Source organism: Tachyglossus aculeatus, chromosome 17 (genome assembly GCF_015852505.1).
Source record: "Tachyglossus aculeatus isolate mTacAcu1 chromosome 17, mTacAcu1.pri, whole genome shotgun sequence".
NCBI lineage: Eukaryota > Metazoa > Chordata > Mammalia > Monotremata > Tachyglossidae > Tachyglossus > Tachyglossus aculeatus.
Genome location: NC_052082.1, coordinates 39,351,010 through 39,368,381, shown reverse-complemented (window position 1 = coordinate 39,368,381; position 17,372 = coordinate 39,351,010). Strand labels below are relative to the sequence as shown.

The window sequence follows — 17,372 nt, the reverse complement described above, 5'->3', positions numbered from 1 at the left end:
ATATGCATCACCGGTCATTTCTCAGTCTCTGCTTTTCAGAGCATTTCAAGGACATTTCAAGTCACCACATGTGTGGCCCAAGATGGAATCCTGCAATTCACAGGACCAGCTGAATTGGAGTCAAGGGGTTCAAGGGGCTTCATGCTCACTAACTGAAATACAGAAATGAAATTAGGCAGAATTGCAGGCCAGAGTGCCAGAGAAAAGTACATGACTGCACTTCTTCTTCCAATTTTACTCTCCCTCCCCTGTTCCACACCCATGTGCAGCCTCCCCTCCAAGGGGCTTGAAAGAAAATGGGGGCCCAGGGCAAATATCAAAGACTCCTCATGCTAGTGATGGCCTGGAGATGCTCAACCCTGGCCTCCAGAAGAATCCACCTAGCATCCTCCTTTGGGTGGCCACCCTCCTGCTTTTCCGTTCCATCTCTGCAAAAACTCTCGCATCCTTTTGAAGTCTGGGTTTTATAAGCTGCGGTCATGAAGTTCCTTGTCATGGCAGATTCAGACGGGTGATTGAACTGATTGTTTGGAGAAGCAGCGTGGTGTATCGAACATTGGATTGGGAGTAAGTAGGTCTTGGGTTCTAATCCTGGCTCAGCCACTTGTCTGCTGTGTGACTTTGGGCAAGTCACTTCATTTTTCTGTGCCTCAGTTCCCTCATCTGTAAAATGGGGATTGAGAATGTGAGCCCCACGTGGGACAGGGACTGTGTCCAACATGATTTGCTTGTATCCACTCCAGCACTTAGTTCAGTGCCTGGCAATATAATAAGCGCTTAACAAATACCATTATTACTATTATTGTTTGCATACAGAGATAAGCTTGGGGCAGAGCTGTGAGGGGTGGGGAAAAGGAGAAGGAGGAAAAAATGGGGAAGGGGAGAAGGCCAAAGAGGGGAAGAGAAAGAGGGGAAAGGACAGAAGAGTGGAAAGAGAGTGGGAGAGAAAGGAAATGAGGAAGATGGAGGGAAATAAGGGAAAAGGAAACATGTGGATGGCCTAGTAGAAAGACCATGATCTTGGGAGTTAGAGGACATGGATTTTGATCCCAGCTCTGCCAGTCGTTTGCTGTGTGTCTTTGGACAAGTCACTTAAATTCTCTTTGCCTCAGTTTCTTCATATGTAAAAACAGGGATTAAATGTCTGTTCTCCCTCTTACTTAGACTGCAAGTCCCATGGGGGACAGGGGCTATGTCTGGCCTGATTAACTTGTATAATAATAACAATAATAATGATGGTATTTGTTAAGTGCTTACTATGTGTCAAGCACTGTCCTAAGTGCCAGGGTAGATACAAGGTAATCAGGTTATCCCATGTGGGGCTCACAGTCTTAATCCCTGTTTTACAGATGAAGGAACTGAGGCACAAAGAAGGTGAGTGACTTGCTCAAAGTCACACAGCTGACATGTGGTGGAGCCGGGATTAGAACTCACAACCTCTGACTCCCAAGCCTGTGCTCTTTCCACTAAGCCATGCTGCTTCTCATCTAGATGAGAGCTTAGTTTGGCCCCAACTAAGCCCTCATTTCCTCTTCTCCCACAACTTTCTGCATTGCCCTAGCCTCCTTTATTCACCCCTCCCTCAGCCCCACAACGCTTATTTCCATATCCATAATTTATTTATTTATATTAATGTCTGTTTCCCTGCTAGACTGTAAGCTCATTGTGGGCAGGGAACCTGTCTACCAACTCTGTTATATTGTATTCATTCAATCGTATTTATTAAGCGCTTACCAAGGGCAGAGCGCTGTACTAAGCGCTTACTCTTAGCAGTGTGGGATTAGCAGAATGGCTCAATGGAAAGAGCCCGGGCTTGGGAGTCAGAGATCATGGGTTCGAATCCTGGCTCCATCAATTGTCAGCTGTGTGACCTTGGGCAAGTCACTTAACTTCTCTGTGCCTCAGTTACCTCATCTGTAAAATGGGGATTAAGACTCAAATCTACATCTCTGCCCCTGCTCTCTCCCCCTCCCTCCAGGCTCGCATCTCCTCCTGCCTTCAGGACATCTCCACCTGGATGTCTGCCCACCACCTAAAACTCAACATGTCCAAGACTGAACTCCTTGTCTTCCCTCCCAAACCCTGCCCTCTCCTGGACTTTCCCATCACTGTTGACGGCACTTCCCGTCTCACAAGCCCGCAATCTTGGTGTCACCCTCGACTCCGCTCTCTCGTTCACCCCTCACATCCAAGCTGTCACCAAAACCTGCCAGTCTAACCTCCGCAACATTGCCAAGATCCATCCTTTCCTCTCCAACCAAACCGCTACCCTGCTCGTTCAAGCTCTCATCCTATCCCGTCTGGATTACTGTATCAGCCTCCTCTCCCATCTCCCATCCTCCTGTCTCTCCCCACTTCAATCCATACTTCATGCCCCTGTTCAGATTGTCTTTGTCCAGAAACGTTCTGGGCATGTTACTCCCCTCCTCAAAAATCTCCAGTGGCTACCAATCAACCTATGTATCAGGCAAAAACTCCTCACCCTCGGCTTCAAGGCTCTCCATCACCTCACCCTCTCCTACCTCACCTCCCTTCTCTCCTTCATCATCATCATCATCATCAATCGTATTTATTGAGCACTTACTATGTGCAGAGCACTGTACTAAGCGCTTGGGAAGTACAAATTGGCAACATATAGAGACAGTCCCTACCCAACAGTGGGCTCTTTCTACAGCCCAGCCCGCACCCTCCGCTCCTCTGCCGCTAATCTCCTCACCGTGCCTTGTTCTCGCCTGTCCCGCCATCGACCCCTGGCCCACGTCATCCCCCTGGCCTGGAATGCCCTCCCTCCCCACATCCACCACGCTAGCTCTCTTCCTCCCTTCAAGGTCCTACTGAGAGCTCACCTCCTCCAGGAGGCCTTCCCAGACTGAGCCCCGTTCTTTCTCTCCCCCTCCTCCCCCTCTCCATCCCCCCCGCCTTACCTCCTTCCCTTCCTCACAGCACCTGTATATATGTATATATGTTTGTACGTATTTATTACTCTATTTATTTATTTTACTTGTACATATCTATTATATTTATTTTATTTTGTTAATATGTTTTGTTTTGTTCTCCGTCTCCCCCTTCTAGACTGTGAGCCCACTGTTGGGTAGGGACTGTCTCTATATGTAGCCAACTTGTACTTCCCAAGCACTTAGTACAGTGCTCTGCACACAGTAAGCACTCAATAAATATGATTGATTGATTGATTGATTACCCTCCCAAGTGCTTAGTACAGTGCACTGCACATAGTAAGTACTCAATGAATACAATTGATTGATTGACAGGGCATTGCAGAGCACTGAACTAAGCACATGAGGACTGTACTAAGTGCTTAACAAATACAATGACAATAATAAAATGGCAGGTTCAACCTCAGAAGCAGCATGGAGATTGCCTTAATTAGCTACAATTAGACAGTCAATCTGGTATTTATGAAGCATCTGAGTGTGTGGTACTGTTCTAAGTTCTTGGGAAAATACAATAGAAGGAATGTTTCCTGCTTTCAAGGAGATTCTAGTTTATCGAATCTTACCTTCAGAGTCCTCCTGCCCTCCCTGGCTCTCTGAGGGGCTGGAGGTGAGAGAGACATCTTGGGTCTCACTTCCACCAGCCTTGGAGTCCAGGGTAAAAGATGCCTCTGGCCTAGTTCTGGAGCCTGGACCGTACAGAAGTACGGTCAGATTAGGGGCCAGAGAGAGGAGTGGCATCCTTCTGCCAGGGCAAAAAACAAAACCCAGCCTGGGACTTCAATTCTGATTCCTTCAGACTCTGAGGATTCTCTTGTGAGAAACGGCATGGCCTAGAGGAAAGTGCATGGGGCTGGGAGTCAGAGGACCTGAGTTCTAATCTTGGCTCTACCACTTGCCCACTATTTGACCTTGGGCAAATCATTTCATTTTTCTGGACCTCAGTTTCCTCATCTCTAAAATTAAAAGTTAAGTTAAAAATTAAAAAGTTAAGTGACTTGCCCAAAGTCACACAGCTGATAGCTGGCGGAGCAGGTAACTGAGGCCCAAAGAAGTAAAGTGAGTTGTCCACGGTCTAACAGCAGATAAGTGGCAGAGCCGGGATTAAAACCAAGGTCCTTCTGACTCTGAGGCCCAGAATTTAAAGTTTAACGCTGATACAGGTGGCTTGGTGTACTTCTACAAGTGAGCAGAGCCACCAGTAGGTTCCTGGCATCTGTATAATCCTATTTTCCGGGGCGCTTCGGAAATGCGGGGGACAGGAAAGGGCAGAGTGGAAGAGCATTCTCAGACAGAGCTCCCCCATCCCTTCTGACTCAAGGCGCTGGGGCTCCCTGGGGGCTCAGGGGAGCGCTCGCTTTGCCCCGGGGAGAGAAAGAGCCCTTGTCTGCTGTGCCAGACAAGTCTGCTGTGCCTTGTCTGCCACTTATCTGCTGTGTGACCTCGGGCAGGCCACTTCACTTCTCTGAGCTTCAGTTCCCTCATCTGTAAAATGTGGATTGGGACTGTGAGCCCCACATGGGACAGCCTGATTACCATGTATCTACCCCAGCGCTTGGAACAGTGCTTGGCACATAGTAAGCACTTCACGCTGCTGCCCGGATTGTCTTTGTGCAGAAACGCTCTGGGCATGTTACTCCCCTCCTCAAAAATCTACCAATCAACCTACGCATCAGGCAAAAACTCCTCACTCTCGGCTTCAAGGCTGTCCATCACCTCGCCCCCTCCTACCTCACCTCCCTTCTCTCCTTCTACAGCCCTGCTCGCACCCTCTGCTCCTCTGCCTCTAACCTCCTCACTGTGCCTCATTCTCGTCTGTCCTGCCGTTGATCCCCGGCCCACGTCCTCCCCCTGGCCTGGAATGCCCTCCCTCCACACATCCGCCAAGTGGCTCTCTTCCTCCCTTCAAGGTCCTACTGAGAGCTCACCTCCTCCAGGAGGCCTTCCCAGACTGAGCCCCCTCCTTCTTCTCCCCCTCCCCATCCCTCCTGCCTTACCTCCTTCTCCTCCCCACAGCACCTGTATATATGTATATGTGTTTGTACATATTTATTACTCTATTTTACTTGTACATATTTATTCTATTTATTTTATTTTGTTAATATGTTTTGTTTTGTTGTCTCTCTCCCCCTTCTAGACTGTGAGCCCACTGTTGGGTAGGGGCCGTCTCTATATGTTGCCAACTTGTACTTCCCAAGCGCTTGGTACAGTGCTCTGCACAAAGTAAGTGCTCAATAAATACAGTTGAATGAATGAAAGAGCCCGGGCTTTGGAGTCAGAGGTCATGGGTTCGAATCCCGGCTCCGCCACATGTCTGTTGTGTGACCTTGGGCGAGTCACTTCGCTCCTCTGAGCCTCAGTGCCCTCATCTGCAAAAGGGGGTTGATGACTGTGAGCCCCACGTGGGACAACCTGATCACTTTGTATCCCTCCTAGCGCTTAGAACAGTGATTTGCACAGAGTAAGCGCTTAACAAATGCCATCGTTATTATTATTATTAGGGGGGCTTGGGCTCCCCTCCAAATCTGGCTTTCAGTGGCCAGGAGGCCCAGGGGAGGCTGGCAGCAGGCGATGCGTTTCCAGATGCTCCCGCCAGGGGGAGACGTGGTCCCATCTGCGCTGTGATTAATCCGATTTATTAAGCATTTATTATGGGATAGGAACTGTATTAAGTGCCGGGGTAGATCAACATCATCAATCGTATTTACTGAGCAATTACTGTGTGCAGAGCACTGTACTAAGCGCTTAGCGCCAAGGTAGATCCAAGCTAGTCCGGTTGGACACAGTCCCCGGAACACATGGGGCTCACAGTCTTAATCCCCTTTTGCAGATGAGGGAACCTGGGCCCAGAGAAGTGACTTGTCTTGCCGAAGTCCAATCAATCAATCAATCAGTCGTATTTATTGAGCGCTTACTGTGTGCAGAGCACTGTGCTAAGCGCTTGGGAAGTACAAGTTGGCAACATAGAGAGACAGTCCCTACCCAACTGCGGGCTCACAGTCTAGAAGGGGGAGACAGAGAACAAAACCAAATATACTAACAGAATAAAATAGAATAGATATGTACAAGTAAGATAAATAGAGTAATAAATGTGTACAAACATATATACATATATGCAGGTGCTGTGGGGAAGGGAAGGAGGTAAGATGAGGGGGATGGAGAGGGGGACGAGGGGGAGAGGAAGGAAGGGGCTCAGTGTGGGAAGGCCTCCTGGAGGAGGTGAGGTCTCAGTGGGTCCTTGAAGGGAGGAAGAGAGCTAGCTTGGCGGGTGGGCAGAGGGAGGGCATTCCAGGCCAGGGGGATGACGTGGGCCGGGGGTCGATGGCGGGACAGGCGAGAACGAGGCCTAATGGTGAGGAGATTAGCGGCAGAGGAGCGGAGGGTCAGTCCATACAGCTGACAAGTGGCAGGCGTGGGATTAGAACCCAGGTCCTTCTGACTTTTTTCTAATGGTGTTTGTTAAGCGCATACTATGTGCCAGGCACTGTACTAAGGAGTGGAAAGAGCCCGGGCTTTGGAGTCAGAGGTCGTGGGTTCAAATAATAATAATAATAATAATAATAATAATAATAATAATAATAATAATGGTATTTGTTAAGCGCTTACTCTGTGCAAAGCACTGTTCTAGGTGCTGGGGAGGTTACAGGGTGATCAGGTTGTCCCACTGGGGGCTCACAGTCTTAATCCCCATTTTACGGATAAGGGAACTGAGGCCCAGAGAAGTTGTGTATATTTGTACATATTTATCACTCTATTTATTTATTTATTTATTTATTTATTTTACTTGTACCTATCTATTCTGTTTATTTTATTTTGTTAGTATGTTTGGTTTTGTTCTCTGTCTCCCCCTTCTAGACTGTGAGCCGACTGTTGGGTAGGGACTGTCTCTATATGTTGCCAGCTTGTACTTCCCAAGTGCTTAGTACAGTGCTCTGCACACAGTAAGCGCTCAATAAATACAATTGATTGATTGATTGATTAAGTGACTTGCCCAGAGTCACACAGCCAGTAAGTGGCGGAGTCGGGATTTGAACCCATGACCTCTGACTCCAAAGCCCGGGCTCTTTCCACTGAGCCACGCTGCTTCGAATCTCAGCTCCGCCAATTGTCAGCTGTGTGACTTTGGGCAAGTCAATTACCTGTACCTCAGTTCCCTCATCTGTAAAATGGGGATTAAGACTGTGAGCCCCCTGTGGAGCAACCTGATCAACTTGTAACCTCCCCAGCGCTTAGAACAGTGCTTTGCACATAGTAAGCGCTTAATAAATGTCATCATTATTATTCTTATTATTACAAGCTAAGCAGGTTGGACATACTCCATGTCCCACACACAGGGCTCACAGTCTATGTAGGAATCCCCATTTTACAGATGAGGAAGCTGAGGCCCAGAGAAATGAAGTGACTTGCCCAAGGACCTTCAGAAGACAAATGGTGAGGTGGGATGAGAACCCAGGTCCTCTGACTCCAAGCCCCAGGTTCTTCCCGCTAGGCCACACTGCTTCCCGAATTCTCGGCTTTGGGATTCAAAGGATGAGACAGTTCTATTGCTAAATGAGGCCTTCCCAGACTGAGCCCCTTCCTTCCTCTCCCCCTCGTTCCCCTCTCCATCCCCCCCATCTTACCTCCTTCCCTTCCCCACAGCACCTGGATATATGTATATTTGTTTGTACATATTTATTACTCTATTTATTTTACTTGTACATATCTATTCTATTTATTTTATTTTGTTAGTATGTTTGGTTTTGTTCTCTGTCTCCCCCTTTTAGACTGTGAGCCCACTGTTGGGTAGGGACTGTCTCTATATGTTGCCAATTTGTACTTCCCAGGCGCTTAGTACAGTGCTCTGCACATAGTAAGCACTCAATAAATACGATTGATGATGATGATGATAAAATGGGGATAAGATACCTGTAATCCCTGTTCTCCCTCCTCTTAGACTATGACACCTGAGTGAGGTTAGGGACTGTGCTTGGTACATAGTAAGTATTTCACAAATGCTATAATTATTATTATCCTTGATTCTTCCCTCCCTCTCTCTTTTTCATCTTTCACAGTTAGTCTGTTGCTAAAACCTGTCTCATTTCCTTCACAACATTTTCTGAATCTGCCAACTTCCTCTCCCTCGAAATGATGGCCACCCTGGACCAGGAGCTAGCTGTATCCCATCTTGAATACTGAATTAGCCTTCCCACTGATCTCCCTGCCTTCACCCTGCCTCTCCTTCTTCAGTCTATATTTCATTCTGCCACTTGGATTGTCTTAATCAAACGTTCAAAACACAACTCTCTACTCCTCAACAACCTCCAGTGGTTGGCCATTCATCCTTGCAACAAACAGAAACTCCTGACCATTGGCTTTAAGAGAGTCCCTCAGCTCTCTCCCTCTCATCTATCCACTTCCTTCTATTACACCAACCTTGAGCACCCCAAAGCCCTGCCTTATCCTCCTCCTCATCATGCCCTCCTTATCCTCCTTCTGCTTAGCTCCATTTTCTCAAGAAGAAGTCCCTCACTGCTCTCTAATTCTAACTCCTTTCATCTGGGCCTCTTGACACTCTTCTCTCTTACGTCGTTGCCCCTCTTCTCCTCTCTTTCTCTTACTACTTTCTTCTACCTTTCACTTTCTGATATCTTCTGCCTTCTAGCAACTCAGGTTTCCCTATACTAAAAACAAGGCATCCCCCTCTGGCTATCACTCCATCTCCCTACTCCCATTTCTACCCAAACTTTTGGAACAGGTTACATATACCCACTGTCTTTAATAATAATAATAATAATAATAATAATAATAATAATAATAATAATAGTCTTTGCTAAGCACTTACTATGTTACAAGCACTGTTCTAAGTGCTGAGGTAGATACAAAGTAATCAGGTTTTCCAACATGGGGCTCACAGTCTTAATCCCCATTTTACAGATGAGGTAACTGAGGCACAGAGAAGTTAAGTGACTTGCTCAAGGTCACACTACAGACCTGGGTTCTAAAGCTGTTCTACCACTTGTCTGCTGTGAGCTCCACGTGGGACAACTCGATTACCTTGTATCTACCCCAGCTCTTAGAACAGTGTTTGGCACATAGTAAGCGCTTAATAAATACCATAATTATTATTATTATTACAAGTGGAAGAGCTGGGATTAGAACCCACATTCTCTGACTCCCAAGAGCATGCTCTTTCCACTAAGCCACACTGCTTCTACCTTTCTACCTACTTTCTACCTGTCTACCTACTAATACCTTTCTACCTACTCTCTTCTTGGCTCCTCTTCAATCAGGGTTTTGGGCCTCTTCATTCCATTCAAAATGCAATTCCTAAAGTCACCAATCACCTGCTTATGGTCAAGTCCAGGAGACTATTCTGTTCTAAACCTCTGTGATCTCTTAGTACTTTGGACACTGTGGACTTCCCCTCCTTAAGAAGCAGCTTGGCCTACTGGATAGATTACGGGTTTGGGAGTCAGAAGGACATAGGTTCTAATCCTGATTCTGCCACCTATCTGCTGTGTGACCTTGGGCAAGTCATCTAACTTCTCTGTGCCTCAGTTATTTCATCTATAAAATGGGAATCAAGACTGTGACCTCCCCAGTGGGACATGGTCTATGTCCAATCTGATTATCTGTATTTACTCCAGTGCTTAGTACAGTAGCTGGCACATAGTAAGTGCTTAACAAATACCATAAAAAAACTATCAGACCTTGGTTTTGCCACCATAATAACTTGATTCTCCTACTTCTGTTACTGCTCCTTTTCAGTCTCGTTCACTAGCCCCTCTCCTGCTTTGCATCCCCTAACTGAAGGCATCCCGCAAGGCACTGTCCTGTGTTCCCTATACTTTGCAGTGCAATAGTGCAATAGTGGTTCGCACATAATAACTGCTTAACAAATGCCATAATGATTATTATTATTATCATTATTATTACTCTAGCTTTACACTCACTCTCTTGGGGAACCCATCTGCTTTCTTCACTTCAACTACCCTCTTAATATGGACAACTCTCAAATCTACGTCTCCAACTCTGACCCCTCTTCGCACTTGTCAACCTGCATTTCCTCTTGCTTCCAGGAAGTCTTCAGTTGATATCTCAAACTTAATATATCTGAAACTAAATTACTCACTTTCCCTCTTAAACATTCTCCATCTCCACACTTTCCTATCCCTGTCAATTACACCACCATCCTCTATGTCCCAGAAGTCGACATCCTTGGTGTCATCTTTTATTCCTCATTTATTTCAATTCTCACACCCAAACCACTTCAAATCCTATCTGTTATTACTATCCAGCATTTCTGCCTATTCCCCTTCATCCAAGCAGCCACCATCTTGGTCACTTACTGAGTGCTTACTCTGTGCAGAGAGCAGTACTAAGCTCTTGGGAAATACAATACAATAGTTGGTAAAGTTGTACAATACAATAGTTATCTTATGGCCAGGGCCATAATACCAGAATGCTGTTGGTAGAAATCCAGATATCAGGCTGACCTTGTCCACTTCAAGTTGATCCTTGCTTGCTATACCTCTACCCTCTTCTCTTCCCAGCAACAATATTTTTCCATCCTTATTGACTCAGATGTTTACCTCCCTACTCAAATCCCTTGTCCCCCCCACTTCTCCCATCTCTTCTCCCTAATGACCTGGCCACATACTTTATTGCCCCATTATCCTCCTACCCTTCCTCTCCAAACTCCTTGAGCAAGTTGTCTAAACCCGCAGTCTCAAGTTCCTCTCCTTGACTCCCTCCAATATGACTTCTGCACCCTTCACTCCAAAGAAACCACCCTCTGAAAGGTCACAAATGATCACCTTTTTGCCCAATCCAAAGGCCTCTGCTCCATCCTAAATCCACCTTGACCTCTCAGCTGCTTTTGACACTGTCAACCACCTTCTTCTAGAGACAGTATCCAACCTTGGCTTCACTGACACTGTCCTCTCCTGGTTCTCCTCCTGTCTCTCTGGACACTCACTCTCAGTCTCTTTTGTGGGATGCTCCTCTGCCTCCAGCCCCCTAACTGTGGGAGTCCTTCAGTTCTGGGTCCCTTCTATTCTCCATCTACACCCACTCCCTTAGATAATGCTGGATAATATTTCTTGGAGAAGGGGGTGGTTGAAGGCAACTGAGAGGTTGAGAAGGATTAGGACAGAATAAAAGCTATTGATTTTGTAAGGAGATCATTTGTGACATAAGAGAGGGCAGTTTCTGCGGAGTGAAGGGGTAGGAAGTTAGATTGGAAGGGGGCCAAGGAGAGAATTGGAGGAGAGTCACTTGAGACAGCATGTGTAAACAACTCACTCAAGGAATTTGGAGAGGAATGATAAGAGAGAGATGGTGCAATAATTGGAGGGAGCCATGGAGTCAAGGGAAGTGACTGTGAGCACCCATGGGATAGGGTCTGTGTCCAACTCAATCATTTTGTATCTATACCAGTGTTTAGAACAGTGCTTTACAAATACCATAATTGAATACCAAAATTAAGTCTCTCCACCAACCCTCGGCATTGCACATTTCAACCACTACTCTCCAGCTTCTTCTCTTTGTTCTTCCCAAGTCAACCTTCTAGCTGTACCTCACTTTTGATCAATGGTACTTACTGAGTATTTACCGGGTGCAGAGCCCTGTACTAAGACGTGCTTGGGAGAGTACAATATAATAGAACTGGTAGACACATTCCCTGCCCACAATGAACTTATTATTTGTTTCTCCCTCCTCCATCCCCTCTTTCGTACCCTTCCACCAGCCTGGAACTCCCTCCTATCCCTTAATCTGAAAAACCACAGCTCTCCCCTCCTCCAAAGCCCTCCTAAAATTCTACCTCCTCCAAAAAGCCTTCCCTGATTAACTCCCCAAACCCAAGTTTCATCAATCTATGCTGATGACACCCAGATCTACATCTCTGCCCCTGCTCTCTCCCCCTCTCTCCAGGCTCACATCTCCTCCTGCCTTCAGGTCATCTCCATCTGGATGTCTGCCTGCCACCTAAAGCTCAACATGTCGAAGACTGAACTCCTTGTCTTCCCTCCCAAACCTGGCTCTCTCCCTGACTTTCCCATCTCTGTTGACGGCACTACCATCCTTCCCGTCTCACAAGCCCGCAACCTTGGTGTCATCCTCGACTCCGCTCTCTCATTCACCCCTCACATCCAAGCCGTCACCAAAACCTGCTGGTCTCAGCTCCGCAACATTGCCAAGATCCACCCTTTCCTCTCCATCCATACCACTACCCTGCTCATTCAAGCTCTTATCCTATCCCATCTGGACTACTGCATCAGCCTTCTCTCTGATCTCCCATCCTCGTGTCTCTCCCCACTTCAATCCATACTTCATGCTGCTGCTCGGATTATCTTTGTCCAGAAACACTCTGGGCATATTACTCCCCTCCTCAAAAATCTCCAGTGGCTACCAATCAATCCGCGCATCAGGCAGAAACTCCTCACCCTGGGCTTCAAGGCTCTCCATCACCTCGCCCCCTCCTACCTCACCTCCCTTCTCTCCTTCTACAGCCCAGCCCACACCCTCCGCTCCTCTGCCGCTCATCTCCTTACCGTACCTCGTTCTCGCCTGTCCCGCCATCAACCCCCGGCCCACGTCATCCCCCGGGCCTGGAATGCCCTCCCTCTGCCCATCCGCCAAACTAGCTCTCTTCCTCCCTTCAAGGCCCTACTGAGAGCTCATCTCCTCCAGGAGGCCTTCCCAGACTGAGCCCCTTCCTTCCTCTCCCCCTCGTCCCCCTCTCCATCCCCCTCTCCTTCCCTTCCCCACAGCACCTGTATATATGTATATATGTTTGTACATATTTATTACTCTATTTATTTATTTATTTATTTATTTTACTTGTACATATCTATTCTATTTATTTTATTTTGTTAGTATGTTTGGTTTTGTTCTCTGTTTCCCCCTTTTAGACTGTGAGCCCACTGCTGGGTAGGGACTGTCTCTATATGTTGCCAACTTGTACTTCCCAAGTGCTTAGTACAGTGCTCTGCACACAGTAAGCACTCAATAAATACGATTGATGATGATGATGATGATGATCAATCCCTCAGGTCCTCTAGTAATTAGATATTTATGTATTGTCTCCATTGACACTTATGGATATATGTGTGATCTACTATGATCTCTATTAAGACTGTGAGCCCCCTGTGGGACAACCTGATCACCTTGTAACCTCCCCAGCACTTAGAACAGTGCTCTGCACATAGTAAGTGCTTAATAAATGCCATTATTATTATTATTATTATTATTATCTATGTTATAGTCAGTTTATTTTTCTGATTATTGTATTTGTAAATACTTTCATGTCTTGCTTCCCCATTAGACTGTATGCTTTTTATAGGCTGGTAACACTATTTTTAAGTCTTTTCTACTTTCCTAAGCACTTATTTAGTACAGTGCATTGCATACAGTGGACACACAATAGATACCTTGACAACAACTACAGGAAAATAAGTAAAAAGTGAGATCCACACACCCCGTAGTCCTTGAAGTATGGGAAATTCTGGGGTTTGCAGGACCCCCAAATGGCCAGAACATCCACCTTCTTACTGTCTGACACTAAGGGAATAAACACCATTCCCATTTATGGAATTCTGGTAAGGCTGCAACAGTTCTTACTAAGAACCGTCTACCTGGAGCAGGGCAAAATTACTTCACCTAGGAACTGACCCAGCTAAATGCTTTATGTTGTCAAGTTTTACTGTTTTAGTCTTTTATTAGTTAATTATTCATCTTGGGCCTGCTTCCACTTCCTGTTGAGAACTAAATTAAGCTTGCCTGAAGATTGAAGTGTGGAAGGAAATGGAGGAACGTGGTTTCCTATGTTGGCACATATTTTAAGAATTCTGAGGGGTTGGGTTATGGGTAATTGTTTGGGGTGGGGGTTTTGTAGTAACCCACAGTCATTCCACTCAGGCAGGGGGAGGGACTGGGAAGGGGAGTGGGTCAGGAGTAATCAAATCAATGTTATTTATTGAGAGCTTACTTTGAGCAGAGTACTGTACTAAGCACTGTACTTGGGAGAGTATAACATAAGAGAGTTGGTTAGACATGTTCTCCACCCATAAGGAGCTTGCAGTCTACAGTCTGCAGTTCTTCAGCTTAGGGTAACCCTTTCCTCGCCAACCAAACTGCTACCATGATAAACCAATCACTTCTGTTATCTGACCTTCCAGCCTCCTGTCTCTCCCCACTGCAGTCCCTAGTTCACTCTGCTGTGTGGATGATTTTTCTACAAAAACATTCAACTCACATTTCTCCACTCCTCAAGAATCTCAAGTGGTTGCCCATCCACATCAAACAGAAATTCCTCACCACTGGCTTTAAAGCACTTGATCAACTTGTCCCCTCCTCCTTTCTCACCTCATTATTTTCCTACTATAACCCAGCCCACACACTTCGCTCCCCTAATGCTAACTTTCTCATTGTAGCTCAATCCCATCTTTCTTGCCGCTGACCTCTCTCCCACATCCTGCCTGGGTGCTCTCCTGCCTCATATCCAACTGATAATTTATCTTCCTCCCTTCAAAGCGTGAATTCATTCATTCATTCATTCAATCGTATTTACTGAGTGCTTACTTTGTGCAGAGCACTGTACTAAGTGCTTGGGAAGTACAAGTTGGCAACATATAGAGGCTACAGGCTCTACCCAACAACGGGCTCACTGTCTAGAAGGGGAAGACAGAAAACCAAACAAAACATGTAGACAGGTGTCAAAATCATCAGAACAAATAGAATTATAGCTACATAATAATAATAATAATAATAGCATTTATTAAGCGCTTACTATGTGCAAAGCACTGTTCTAAGCACTAGGGAAGTTAACAAGGTGATCAGGTTGTCCCATGGGGGGCTCACAGTCTTCATCCCCATTTTCCAGATGAGGTAACTGAGGCCCAGAGAAGTTAAGTGACTTGCTCATAGTCACACAGCTGATAAGTGGTGGAGCCAGGATTTGAACCCATGACCTCTGACTCCAAAGCCCGGGCTCTTTCCACTGAGCCACACATGCACATCATTAATAAATAGAGTAGTAAATATGTACAAATAAAATAGAGTAATAACTATGTACAAATATATACAAGTGCTGTGAGGAGGGGAAGGGGATAGGGTGGGGGGTGATGAGGAGGGGAGGAGGACAGGAAAAAGGGGGCTCAGTCTGGGAAACAAAATGAATGATGACATTTGTTAAGTGCTTATTATGTGCAAAGCACTGTTTTAAGAACTGGGGAGGATACAGAGTGATCAGGTTTTCCCATGCGTGGCTCACAGTCTTAATCTCCATTTTACAGATGAGGGAACTGAGGCACAGAGAAGTGAAGTGACTTGCCTAAAGTCACATGGCTGACAATTGGCAGAGCAGGGATTTGAACCCATGACCTCTGACTCCCAAGCCCGTGCTCTTTCCATTGAGCCACACTGCTTCCCTCTTTCAACGTTCAAGCCGCCCGGCTGTAGGGATGTCAGAAAACAAGCAGACCCCATGGCCGGGTTTCAGCGTGGCTCCAGACTTGAGCCTGGGGCAGGAAGGGAGCAAGGTGTACAGACACCTGATCTGCACACAGTCAGCGCTCAATAAATACTACTGACCTACCAACTGATCTTCTGTATGTTGGAGTTGGTGGCCATGCTGCCCAGCTGCTTGTGTAACTCCTTCAGCTCCTGCATAGAGATCTTGGGGCTGGTGGAAGAGATGGCCAAGTTGGAGACCTTACTCGTTGTGGCACTGGTGGCAAGTTCAGCTCGTTCTTTAGCATTCTGCTGTAAGTACTGGAGAGTTTCTTTATCTTCGGTGAGCTTTGTTAGCAGATAAACCAAAGGATCCAAGTTTCTTGTATTTTTGGATTTCAGCTCATCATGCTACTTTAAAAAGTCTTCAGGAGTCGGGGAAAGTTCTGCAATTTTAACTTTGGCACTGTGTGCCGAGACCGTGGTGGTGACCACCAATTGTCAGCTGTGTGACTTTGGGCAAGTCACTTCATTTCTCTGTGCCTCAGTTCCCTCATCTTCTGCAGCAGGTTGATGTACACCTCAGCTCCATCCCCTCCGTGGACCCTCAACAAGCTCAGGAGCTTGTTGACATCATGGTGAATCCAGAATTCGCTCGTGCTTTCAGTTTAGGGTCACAAACATCACGGTGGGCAATCTCTCTTGGGTCGGTCACAACAATGTGGAAAGAAAGGATGACTGTATTGGAAATTCAGAGGGCAAGGGGATTTAGTAGTTACTTGTATCTTCTTTTCACGGTGTGGTCAGTCGGGGCGTAGTGTGGTGCGGGGCCCTCAGCCTGTGCATCTCCTCAGCTTCTCCTTCGCAGTGTGCACGTGCCACTGCTTGCTAGAAAGAATTCAGTGAAGCTGGAAAATAAAGCAGCAGTTCTTTCAGGGAAGGCATGAAGTGAAGTAGTTAAGTGGAATGGTTTATTTATTGTGTCGATGGAGAAATAAGATAATGGGCTGGTTTGCATTCCCAGACAGATTTAAGCCCTAAAAAAACAGTGGTCTCCCAGAAAGACATAGATCTGTACCTCACCCTGTTCTGCTCTGCTGTTGGCATTATGTCTGCCATAAAATGCTAAGAAAGTTCTCGAAAATGCCCTGAAGACAAGCCACAACCTTTATTCATTCATTCATTCAACTGAATTTATTGAGCGCTGACTGTGTGCAGAGCACTGTACTAAGCGCTTGGGAAGTACAAGTTGGCAACATATAGAGAAGGTCCCTGCCCTACAGCGGGCTCACAGTCTAGAAGGGGGAGACATACAACAAAACAAAACATATCAACAAGATAAAATAAATAGAATAAATATGTACAAATAAAATAAATAAATAGAGTAATAAATATGTACAAACATATATACATATATACAGGTACTGTGGGGAGGGGAAAGAGGTAAGGCCAGGAGGATGGGGAGGGGGAAGAGGGGGAGATTCTCTGATTCAGGGGCCTTTACCTGAGGATGCTGGATAAAACAGCACTGATTGGGCTTCCACAACCTTTTCCTGCCAGATCCAGGTGCAGAAAGTTTGGCAGAAGTCAGGATGGATGTTCACTTTTGTCTTGAAAGGTGCATAGTTCTGTCCATGCATGTTTCTAGGCATCATCACCCTAACAAAGGGGAAAAAAACCAGTAAGGCCTAATAATAATAATAATGATGGCATTTGTTAAATGCGTACTATGTGTGAAGCACTGTTCTAAGCGCTAGGCACTGTTCTAAGCACTGGGTGGAACTAACATGGGCCCAGGAGTCATAGGTACTCGGTTCTAATCCTGACTCTTCCACTTATCTGCTGGGTGACCTTGGGCAAGTCACTTAACTTCTCAGTGCCTCAGTTACCTCATCTGTAAAACGAATATTAAACCCTTTTCCCCCTGATTTAACCTGTGAGTCCGAGGTGGGATAGGGCCTGTGTCCATCTTGATTATCTTCTATC

At 46.2% G+C, this 17,372-nt stretch overlaps 1 protein-coding gene across 1 annotated transcript in view; it reads right to left on the bottom strand.

The window, feature by feature from the left end:
* Positions 1-15,571, bottom strand: part of LOC119939730 (killer cell lectin-like receptor subfamily F member 1) — a 33,279-nt gene extending 17,708 nt beyond the window's left edge. Inside the window, exon 1 of the mRNA XM_038759913.1 lies at positions 15,532-15,571. The gene's annotated coding sequence lies outside the window, so the exon portion shown is untranslated. The remainder of the gene's footprint in view (positions 1-15,531) is intronic.
* Between the last annotated feature and the right edge of the window lie 1,801 nt (positions 15,572-17,372).